Source organism: Grampus griseus (genome assembly GCF_964374135.1).
Source record: "Grampus griseus genome assembly, chromosome: 16".
Lineage (NCBI taxonomy): Eukaryota > Metazoa > Chordata > Mammalia > Artiodactyla > Delphinidae > Grampus > Grampus griseus.
In genome coordinates this window covers 14,874,730-14,887,006 of record NC_139010.1, presented here as the reverse complement: position 1 = coordinate 14,887,006, position 12,277 = coordinate 14,874,730, and positions in this window count along the sequence as shown.

The window sequence follows — 12,277 nt, the reverse complement described above, 5'->3', positions numbered from 1 at the left end:
AACCAAATCCATTAACCAATCCTTTCTAATCTCCCTTAATAACATATCCAGAACCCACCACTTCTCATTACCTTCACGGTAACCATCCAAAGCCACCATCGGTTCTCTCCTCGGCAAGTATAGGAGCCTTCTAACTGATCCCCTTTGCTTCTACATTTGCCCCCTTCCAACTACTTATTAAACAGCAGCTGAAGGGTTCTTGTTTGTTTTATTTTTCATTATGGAAAGTTTTCAACAAATGCAAAAGGGAGAACAGCATAATGTAACCCCGAACCTACTCAGCTTCAACAGTTTTCAATGCACGGCCGTTCTTTTTTTTTTTTTTTTTTTTTTGGGTACGCGGGCCTCTCACTGCTGAGGCCTCTCCCATTGTGGAACACAGGCTCTGGACGCGCAGGCTCAGCGGCCATGGCTCACGGGCCCAGCAGCTCCGCGGCATGTGGGATCTTCGCGGACCGGGGCACGAACCCGTGTCCCCTGCATCGGCAGGCAGACTCTCAATCATGCGCCACCAGGGAAGCCCTGCACGGCCCTTCTTGTTCCATCTTGATCACCATCCATTTTCTCTCCCCAACACTGGAACGCTCATTCAACCCCCCCAGTGCCATCCTATCTTATTCAAAATAAAATCCAAACTCCTCTCGGTGGCATTCAAGGGTTCTCAGTCTCCCTCACCCCTCTACCCTCTCCTGTCACATTATCTCCTAGCTATCTCTCAAAAACATCAGGATGTTCCTGTCTTGGAGCCTCTGCATTTGTTTCCTCTGCCTGGAAGGCGTGCTCCCCCACCCCCATCCCCCAGGATATTCCCCCTGGCAAGCATGTTCCCTGTCTCCCTCAGGTCTTTATAGAGTTTCCTACAGCCTGGTTTCGCTGATTACCAACATATGGCAAGAATGAAATAATCAGCCCTTTGAGTTTTCTACAAACTGGCTGCTGAGTCATAGTTTTAAAGGTCCGCACTGTTCGCCCCTCAGCTACTCATCCATGTATAACTATGTGGATGGGAACTTCCATCTAGTGACTTCTACCTGATGAGATGGAACTGTCCTTTGTAAAAAGGCACTCTCATCCTTCCCCTGGGCTGACTGATATGCTCCCCGTCGCACTTAGACCAACTGGTGATCAACGTATATAATTACTTAAAGAACGACTGCATCCAATCCTTCCTGAAGGTCAAAGCAACTCACCTGTCGGCCACAATAAGAACTCTGAATTTTATTCTTAGTGCTGCACTACAACATGGTAAGAGTTCAAGAAATGCTCTTTGTTATTAAAGTTGATTGTCACAAATGAAAATTGGTGGTAAATATACTTAATGACACTGAAATGTACGCTTTAAAGCGGTTAGAAAGGTAAGTTTTATGTCATGTGTATTTTCCCACAATAAAAAAATAAAATACAAATTGGAAAAAAAAAAAATATATATATATATAGGGCTTCCCTGGTGGCGCAGTGGTTGAGAGTCCGCCTGCCGATGCAGGGGACACGGGTTCGTGCCCCGGTCCGGGAAGATCCCACATGCCGCGGATCGGCTGGGCCTGTGAGCCATGGCCGCTGAGCCTGAGCGTCCGGAGCCTGTGCTCCGCAACGGGAGAGGCCGCAGCAGTGAGAGGCCCGCGTACCGAAAAAACAAATAAATAAATACATATATATATATGTACATACATACATACACAAATTGGGCTCTTCAAGCAGCTAGAACGAGGCATGTAAACTTCACAGGGCCCGGAGGCTTCCACTGCCCAGGCCCCAAATCCCACCTGCACCTCAGAGATCCAGGTGGGCAGAGTCAGTGGCCTGAGGCCAGCCACGCCCCTCTCTGCACGGCCTCAGGGGATGTGCCTGGACTTTGAGTATGAGCCCTGCGTGTTTATTTACTTGTACACACATTCATTCATGTATTGACTCACCATTTCTGACCCAGCAGCCAGGAGAAAGCAAGCAGGTCGCCTGTGGAACACTGGAGCCTGCAGGAGCAAAGGCTTCCTTCCCGGCGTCCTCTCAGTTGCGGTGCCTTCTGGGAGAGGCGGTGCCTTCTGGGAGAGGTCGTCCCACTTTGCACTGCGCCTGCACGGCTCTCTGCCCTGCCTCACTGGTACCACTATGCCTCCAGCGGGATCCAGAGGACGCCTCTTGTAATCTTACTCTGGCGTGGGCCTCTGTCTCTTTTCTTATATTGCCTAGGCCTCCTAATTTAGGCCCCAGGGCACCGAGGCCAGCCCCATCTTTCTACATCATCCAAACCCCATTCCTTGATAAGGGCCCTTCCCCTACATCACCTTAGCCTCGCCTTGGATTCCCTGGCTGCTTTCATAAAGGACTCTTAACATTTTTTAGAGCTTTGGATGTGGCAAGCATGGCGATAAGTGATTTACATGCATTGTCTCATTAAATTTGTAACAGAATTTTAACTAACAAATTAGAAAGCATCTACATCGAGACTTCCCTGGTGGCGCAGTGGTTAAGAATCCGCCTGCTGGGCTTCCCTGGTGGCGCGGTGGTTGGGAGTCCGCCTGCCGATGCAGGGGACACGGGTTCGTGCAGCGGTCTGGGAGGATCCCGCATGCCGCGGAGCGGCTGGGCCCGTGAGCCATGGCCGCTGCGCCTGCGCGTCTGGAGCCTGTGCTCCGCAACGGGAGAGGCCACAACAGTGAGAGGCCCGCGTAACGCAAAAAAAAAAAAAAAAAAAAAAAAAGAATCTGCCTGCTGATGCAGAGGACACGGGTTCGAGCCCGGGTCCGGGAAGATCCCACGTGCCGCGGAGCAACTAAGCCCGTGCACCACAACTACTGAGCCTGTGCTCTAGAGCCCAAGAGCCACAGCTACCGAGCCCGCGTGCCACAACTACTGAAGCCTGTGCACCTAGAGCCTGTGCACTGCAACAAGAGAAGCCACCACAATGAGAAGACCGCGTGCACTGTGAGGAAGAGTGGCTCCTGATCACCACAACTAGAGAAAAGCCCACGCGCAGTAACGAAGACCCAACACAACCAAATAAATAAATTTTTAACTGATTTCAAAGGGAGAATTTATGGTAATCAGAGCTCAGGTTTCTGCAATACTAACAGTGGTCTTAGAAAAAAGAGAGAGAGATGGAGAGGGAGGGAGTGAAGGAAAGAAGGAAGGACGTTCATTGGAGCTAATATCTTTATAAAATGTGTATGATGAGAGGATGTCAACAAATCGTATAAATATTATCATAATGTTATTTTGACAAAATGATGAAATGTGGTGTGGACTGGGGTACAGAGCACGGAATATATAACTCCTTGAACAAGTGCACCTGAAGGATACTCAGTTAGCAAATGGGGATTGGTTAACACTGAATACTTCCTATGGGCTCGTCACCTGATGCTTTACCTGCTTTAATCCCATTTAATCCTCCCTGAGACCCTGTGGGTTTATTATTCTTTCTCTGTTTTACAAATTAGGAAGCTGAGGCACACATGAGTTAAATAACTTCCACAGTCACACAGCTAGTAACCAATAGAGATGGGAATTGAACACTAACAAATTCCTATCAGTGCACTTAACTCCCATGCATGCTGCCTCAACAGTAACGCAACTGGAGCACTCCATCCTTATACACTATCAATTTTTATTAATAATTTGGATACAGGAATTCCCTGGCGGTCCAATTGTTAGGACTCCAAGCTCTCACTGCTGAAAGCTGGGATTCAATCCCTGGTTGGGGAACTAAGATTCCACAAGCTGTGCAGTGCAGCCAAAAAAGAAAAAAATTTTTTTGGATAAAGGTATAGATGGTGTACTGATCAAATTTAAGCATAATCTAAAGCAGGGAGGAGGAGCTAAAGTTTTAGAAAGGTCGTCGGGGTTCAAAGTTATTTCAACAGATTTTGTTGGTGCTAGAAGAGATAACAGCTGACATTTTCAGTTTAATGCAGGGTTTTTCAACCTCAGTGCTGTTAACATTTGGAACTGGATAATTGTTTGTTGCGAGGATCTGTCCTGCGCACTATAAGATGTGTAGCAGTGGTGTAGCAGCATCCCTGGCCTCTACCCACTACATGCTAGTAAGAGCCTCCAGTTGTGACAACCAAAAATGTCTCCAAACACTGCCAATGTAACTGAGCAGGACCCTATGAGACCTTCCCACAGTACCCCAACCCATGTCCTCCGACTGCCTTTTGTCTGTAGAAAAACTTTAGTCAAAGAATAAATTTAATCAGAGAAGTGAGAAAATGCAGAAAGAAAGGAAAACAGTCAAGCAAGACAAAATAATAAAACTTGAGCCATTAAACAAAGTCAAAGACCTTTAGTTTTTCCTCAAGGGCTGTAGATAATATTCTGAGCTATGTTTTTTGAGCTGTTTTGCAGATACTAAAAACCCCACCAGCTGGAAGAAATTAACTGTATGCTGCCCACAGCACGTGGACCCCAGACCAGTTGGAATCAGAAAGTTGGTGATGCTGACTCCCAATTACCTCACCACCAACCAATCAGAAGAATGTCCACGAGCTGATCACGCCCTGCTCCCTGAACACTATAAGACTCCTCACTGCCCCCTCCAGGGTGGGACACACAGTTTGGAGGGCATTAGCCTCCTGTGGCCCCCTTTGCCTGGCAAAGCAATAAAGCTATTTCTTCCTACTTCACCCAAAACTCTGTCTGCGAGATTTAATCCGGCACAGGTGTACAGAGGCCAAATTTCGGCAACACCAAGTGTCACCTGGGAGGCAAAAATCACCCCTGGTTAAGAACCACTGATTTAGTCTTTTGCCACATATTGTTTTCTTTCTTTCTTTCTTTTTTTCTTTTTTTTTGCAGTACGCGGGCCTCTCACTGCTATGGCCTCTCCCGTTGAGAAGCACAGGCTCCGGACGCGCAGGCTCAGCGGCCATGGCTCACGGGCCCAGCCGCTCCGCGGCATGTGGGATCTTCCCGGACCGGGGCACGAACCCGTGTCCCCTGCATCGGCAGGCGGACTCTCAACCACTGCGCCACCAGGGAAGCCCGCCACATACAGTTTTGATTTAATTTTCATAATTCTGGTAAGATGTAAGTAGAGTTGAAATCGAAACCAAAGTTATCTGATTCTGAGTGCCATGCTCTCATCAAGATGAGATTAATGAGAGATGAATGTAAATTCCTGCACTTAGAGCCAAGCAACAACAAAGACATAAGCCCATGATGGGACAATTATGAGAGTTAACACCTATGAAAGAAAACGTATATAAAGGTGAGTTAGGAATAAATAATTCTAGCCAACATTTGTCAAAGGCTAACACCTTTTCAGATTCTGCTACGTGCTCTGCACACAAGCTCATTTAATCCTCTCAAGTAGCCCCATGAGACAAATAATATTATTATCCCTATTTTGGAGTGCGAGGACATTGAAGTTTAAAGACAGCATAGCATAGTGGTAGAGGTAAAGTGACAATGCCATGATTTGAATTCAAGGAGTCCAACTCTAGAGTCAATGCTCTTAGCTTCTAAATAATACTTCACACACACACACACACACACACACACATATAAAGCAATCATCACTGCAATGTGTCTGGGAGAAAAATACTAGAGTATATTTGTCACCAAACCAAACTAGGTCCACACACCTGTGCACAATAAAGCCAATCTACTGACACGGGGTTGTGGTGAAGAAAAGTGCAGATAGGGCTTCCCTGGTGGCGCAGCGGTTGGGAGTCCGCCTGCCGATGCAGGGGACACGGGTTCGTGCCCTGGTCCGGGAAGATCCCACATGCCGCGGAGCGGCTGGGCCTGTGAGCCATGGCCGCTGAGCCTGCGCGTCTGGAGCCTGTGCTCCGCAACGGGAGAGGCCACAACGGTGTAGAGGCCCGCATAATGCAAACAAAAAACAAACAAACAAAAAACTCCTAACTCCTCAATAGGTTTAGGGGAAGAGTTTTTATAGGTAAAATGTGGGGAGAGGTCTGCAGGGCATGTGACCTTCCTCTGATTGCTTGGTGAGGAGGTAACAAGGTGGTGCTCCAGGAATTTTCAGTCATTAGTCTTCTGGTTCCAGCCTGTCTGGGGGCCTTAGTTCCTATAGAAGAGCTCAGAGATGTATCCGATTGTTATGTGTATCCCTTGAGGAACCAGGATGCTGCCCCATTGCTGCACTATTGTTTCTTGACTGCCTTTCCTCTGTTCCTGCATTCCCTCACTCTGCTAATTAGTAACTATTTGAATCTGCCCTTAGGAACTCAGTGAAAGTCTAGGAGGCTGAAACCTTTTTCCTACAAACAAGAAATGGGGGATGAACTTCCTTGGTGGTGCAGTGGTTAAGAATCCGCCTGCCAAATGCAGGGGACATAGGTTCGATCCCTGGTCTGGGACGATCCCACATGCGGCAGAGCAAGTAAGCCCATGTGCCACAACTACTGAGCCTGTGCCCTAGAGCCCACGAGCCACTACTGAGCCCACGTGCCACAGCTACAGAGGCCCGCGTGCCTAGAGCCCGTGCTCCGCAGCAAGAGAAGTCCCCGCTCGCCACAGCTAGAGAAAGCCCGGGCGTGGTAACGAAGACCCCACGCGGCCAAAAATAAATAAATTAATTAATTAACTTAAAAAAAAAAGAAATGGGGGACATGGTAAGGCTTTTGTGCCCAGGAGGGCCGCACAGGGTGCTGCTCAGTTTCAATCCCCTCCTTTCTTTGATACTCCTCGGTCCTGAGGGCAACACGTGTGGAACCAGAAAGGGAACAGCGTTCTGGATAGAGAGGTTAATCATGAACTTGGCAGAGGCACTTGGTTTTGAAACTGCACAACTAAGATGGGACTTGAACCCACAGGCTGGGACCCGAACCCAGCTAAAACCCAGACTGGGATTTGAACCCACTGTCTTTTAATTATAATTACACACCTGGTCTCAAGACCTACTGAAGTTCAGGTTCTTTATGTCTCAGCACAGAAGGAATTCGGTGAGAGACGAAGCGAGAGGTAAGAACCGGATTTATTTAGAGAGAGACAGATTCCATAGACAGAATGTGGTCCGTCTCAAAAGGCGAGAGTGGCCCCAGGGCACGGGGTCATCTCGGAAAGTGAGAGTGGCATGGGAGAAACACACTCTACAGGCAGAGTGTGGGCCATCTCAGAAAGCAAGAGGCCCTGAAATACGGGGTGGTTAGCTTTTATGGGCTGGGTAATTTCATAGGCTAATGAGTGGGTGAATTATTCCAACTATTTCAGGAAAAGTGAGGGAATTTCCAGGAATTGGACCACTGCCCACGTCTACTTCTTGGCCTTTTATGGTTGGCCTCAGAAGTGTCGTGGCACCTGTGGGTGAGTCATTTAGCTATTGTATTACAATGAGCGTATAATGAGGCTCAAGGTCCACTGGAAGTTGAATCTCCCACCATCTTGGACCTAGTTGATTCTAACCAGTTTATGTCGTGTCCTCAACAGCTAAGTCATTCTTTTAAAGGTGATGCCCTGCCCCCTTCCCTCCTGTTTCAGTTTCATATTAATAGGTGTCCAAAACAAGAGAGCTTACAGACCTCTTCTGCTCTGATGGTTAAGATGCACATAATACACAGATGTCAGCTGGAATTGAACAGGTTCTTAAGAACCTGATAAAATTTGAGTCCACATCTCAAGGAAGGTCAAAGGAGAGTTCTGTAGATTCCACAGTCTCCAGGCTCCTATTGCGCACAAAGTATTTGTATTTTGCACTAGATCAACCCAGATGAGGAACTGAGTCCCTTTCTTAAGTTCACAAATCATACAATCTGACCCAAAGCTTTCCAGGATATAGTAAAATTTACGGAGATCTGTAACAGAGTAAGCATGGTATAATCACATATGAGACATTTCTATACTGAAATGCCTTCAGGCAGGAAAACATTAAGACTTTCCTAGGGGTGAGCTTCTTCTCCCTGCTCTCCTCATCCTGTCCTTTCTAAACTACAAATAATCCTTCTTTACTCTGGAGAGCGATCTGCTCCTCCCAAAGTGCGAGGGCCTTTTGTTTTTCAAATAGAAAGTGTAAAGTCTTTGTTACATTCGGAATTTCTTCTTTGTTCTTCAATGGCTAGACCAGTAGTTCTCAACCAAGGGCAATTTTGTCCCCAGGGAACATTTGTAGACAATGTTGTTTGTCACAACTAGGGGAGGGAGGGGTTGTATGACTGGCATCTAGTTCTTAAAGGCCAGGGATGCTGCTATACTACGTGTGGAGCACAGAACAGTCTCCCACAGCAGAGAATTATCTGATTTAAAATGTTAATAGTTCCAAGACTGAGGAGCTCTGGGCCACTAAGGCACAGAAGCTTCTCCAAAAGAAATACAAAGATGGTAGTGAAAGAACTTAAAATTGTACCAAATGAGAAATGGCTGGAGGAACCATAACTGTTTAACATGGAAAAGGGAGAACTTGGGAGAATTTAAAAATAAAATTTATTTTTGAGTAGGCTCCAATAAATAGTCATTCCAGAGAATGTTGTGGGGATTGGAATTATGAATATATCACAGTAAAATAAAAACAAAACCTATGTAACTCAATCTCCTATATCCATTTGATATCATTTCTTCTACTGCCCCATTCGTTCCCAAATTACAGAAATATGAAGAAAACTTTCCTTATAAATTTGTTACTGTACTGATATTGCCAACATCATACGTTTCATTATTTTTTTTTTTTGCCTCTGGGGAATAGGGAATTCAAGGAAGCCCCTTAAAATTTTTAATTAGTACTTTTCTGGACAAAAGAAATATATTCCTAAGTGGTGAACCATTCAGAGAAACTTTAAAAGAAAAATTTCTTTTAAAATTGACAAACTTTGGGGGAAAGAGAAAGGAAAGAAAAAATAACGTGTTCACAGTGAACAACCTGAAAAATCAAAGGATTAAAGGTAATTCTCCAGGTGATATATAAATGTCTCCAAATAGTTTCAAATGCATGTTTGAGTATACCTCATTCTTTCTGACAAACATGTAGAAATAAATACATGCGCATCAAAGATATAAGATTGAACTCCAGCCCATAATTTTTCTGGAGTGGAAGTGAGTTGGTGACCTGCCAGGCTCCCCATTTTTTTCTTTTCTTTTTTTTTTTGGGGGGCGGTACGCGGGCCTCTCACTGTGGCCTCTCCTGTTGCGGCGCACAGGCTTCGGACGTGCAGGCTCAGCGGCCATGGCTCACGGGCCCAGCCACTCCGCGGCATGTGGGATCTTCCCGGACCGGACCGGGGCACGAACCCGTGTCCCCTGCATCGGCAGGCGGACTGTCAACCACTGCGCCACCAGGGAAGCCCTCCCCTTTTTTTTCAATGTATGTTTTCAGTGTTACTTGAAGGGAACGTGGAAATACCCTTTGCCATTCTGTCAGTTTTACTGTAACACTTGTATTGAAAATGAGAATTTTCCATGCAATATTCCATGCAATTGATTTATTAAGAAATTATTGAGCATAATGCAAACTTTGAATTTATGTGCAATTTTGTCTGTGAAAACATTAGGTGAATGTAGGAAACTGCACCCAGCTGAACTGTACTCTGACATTACCAGTTTACACTAAGGCCATGCTTCTCATGAACTATTCCTGGCCAATGACTGAGTGCAGCAGAGATCTAAGGCAGGCCCATTCCTAGGAGATGGGGACTCATCTGACATGTCACCTTGGCTCAAAAATTCACTTTGCTGAAAATTTCTTAAAATTGCACTGAGGTCTAAGACTTTTCCTACCCCACCTCCTTTCTCTTCTCCACAGTGCCACTGCTTGTGCTGCAGTCTGGCAGCTCTCCTAGCCTTCTCTGGCTCTCTTCCCCTTTTCCCTCAAGTATTTTCCCCAGTAAATCTTTTGGTCATTTTATCCCGTCTTCACAGTTATTTGTCAGAGTACCAAACCTAACACAAGAACAAATGGGGCTGTAGATTTAAAAAAAATCGGCCATGTAATAATTGTTGAGGGTAGGTGATGGATCTGTCTGACCCTCCACTATACTCTCTAAATGAATAGGAAGTCCATTATAGAGTCTATTTTGAACCTGTGGTAAAACTTCCACAGTGGAAAGTTCAAAATGGAAGGAAGGAAGGGAGGGACAGAGGAAGGAAGGAAAGAAAAGAATAACAAACCTGGATGAGATGGTCATTCAGGCTCAGCAGACCCTGCTTTGTGATCACTGGTTCATCATATGAGAACATGCATTTTAAAAACTAATGAACTGTGAAGGCTTCCTTTTTGTGTATGTGGCCTTGAACAATACCCATTAGCAGTCAACCCTCATTTCTCCCTTCCCCAAGTCCTTGGAAGCCACTAATTTACTGTCTGTCTCTATAGATCTCTCTATTCTGGACATTTCATGAAAATGGAGTCATACAATGTGCCTTTTATGTCCGGCTTCTTTCACTCAGCATAAAGTTTTCAAGGTTCATGTATGTTGTAGCATGTCTTATTCCTTCTAATGGCTGAATGATATTCATTGTATGAGTATATCACATTAATTTATCCATTTATCAGTTCATAGACATTTGGGTTATTTTTGGCCATTGTGAATAATGTTGCTGCGAACATTTGCATCCACATTTCTGTAGGAACATATATTTTCAGTCCTTTTGGGTGTACGCCTAGGAGTGGAATTGCAGGGAGGTACCACAGCTTGCACCTTTCATGGAAATATATGCTGTAATATTTTAAATTAAATACAGTTGATTCTTGTTATTCATGGTAATTATGGTCTATACTCTCTCTGCAAATGCTGAATAATCAGCTGTTGGGGCTCAGAGCAGATCACCCCAAGATACGGCCCAATAGTATATTGATTATTTTGATTTAAAGTTACTTGAGAAACAGCTGGTGGAAAAAAATTGATATAGAAAAACATTCTGACCCCACTCTTTCTCCCTGAAAGCAGGAAATAAATCTCCCATGCGAAAGTATCTTTCCTATAACAGGAGGATAGAAAGTATCCTTATTACCAGAGTTATGGAATTCAAGACTAAGAAAGATGTATAAACAAACTTTGTTACTTCTTCATTAGTCTGCTACCCTAAGCACAAGGACCTTTATTAAATCTTCACAAATAATTATCTAAAAATGATATATAGACAGCCTGCTTTGGTCAGTTCAGGACTCCCATTTCTATGAGCTCTCCAGTTTGTTTGTTTGTTTGTTTTCCTGTTTATCTGTCTTGTGTCAATTTAATTATTAAATCAGTCAGAAGAACTCAAGGGAGGTAGGAGGGAAATTTCCCTGTCCCCGACATAGCAAATTAGCAAACATTGAATTATGAGTCATTGCTTCACAAGAACAAGGTTAGGTTCCTGTGAATTTCTGGTCACAATTTTTCATCAACCTATCAATACATAAGCTTGCTCTATCTGTGTTTCTTTTCTTTTTTCTTTTTTTTTTTTTTTTTTTTTTTTTTTGCGGTACGCGGGCCTCTCACCGCTGTGGCCTCTCCCGTTGTGGAGCACAGGCTCCGGACGCGCAGGCTCAGCGGCCATGGCTCATGGGCCCAGCTGCTCTGCGGCATGTGGGATCTTCCCGGACAGGGGCACGAATCCGTGTCCCCTGCATCAGCAGGCGGACTCTCAACCACTGCGCCACCAGGGAAGCCCTATGTGTGTTTCTTTTTAAAGACACCTCGTTTAATGAACAATATATAATTGTTCATTCACTAACACTGAACTCAGGGCCAACACCACTATATATAACATGCCTGCAGGCACCAAATCTAACACACTAGGCCGCACAGCTTTCTTATACACTTGAGGGCCATTTTAAGTAGTGAAACCATCAACAAAAACCACAAAAATGCAAAACACGAAGCACTAAACAGACCACAAAAAGGACTTTGTAAGGTAGTGCTGCCTTCTGCCTCAGCTGGGAATATGGGTATCAAGTGACTCAAGTTGTTTGACACTGTGCATGCCTTCCAGTGACCAAAAAAGCCCCATGTGTGCATTGATCTGGGAATTACAGATAAATTTTAGGGAGTAGGCAAATTCATAAGCATATGGTCAATTGTATTTTAAATGTACAGAAAAATATTGAGCAGCCTGGCACGCAGGATCTATCAAATCTTAACATTTTCTTACATTTACATCTAATCCTTTCTATACTTTTTTTTTAAGGAAATAAATTATTACAGACACAGTTGAAGCCCTCTGTTATTTTCTCTCCCTTCCTAGAGGCAACCACTATCCTGAATTTGGTGTTTATCATTATATATAGCTTTTGTATATTTACTATTTATATTTACTACATATGTAAGTATTCACAAATGGTCATTGTTTTGCCTACTTTTGAATTGTATGTAAATCATATCATATGTACTATGTCTCTGCTACTTGT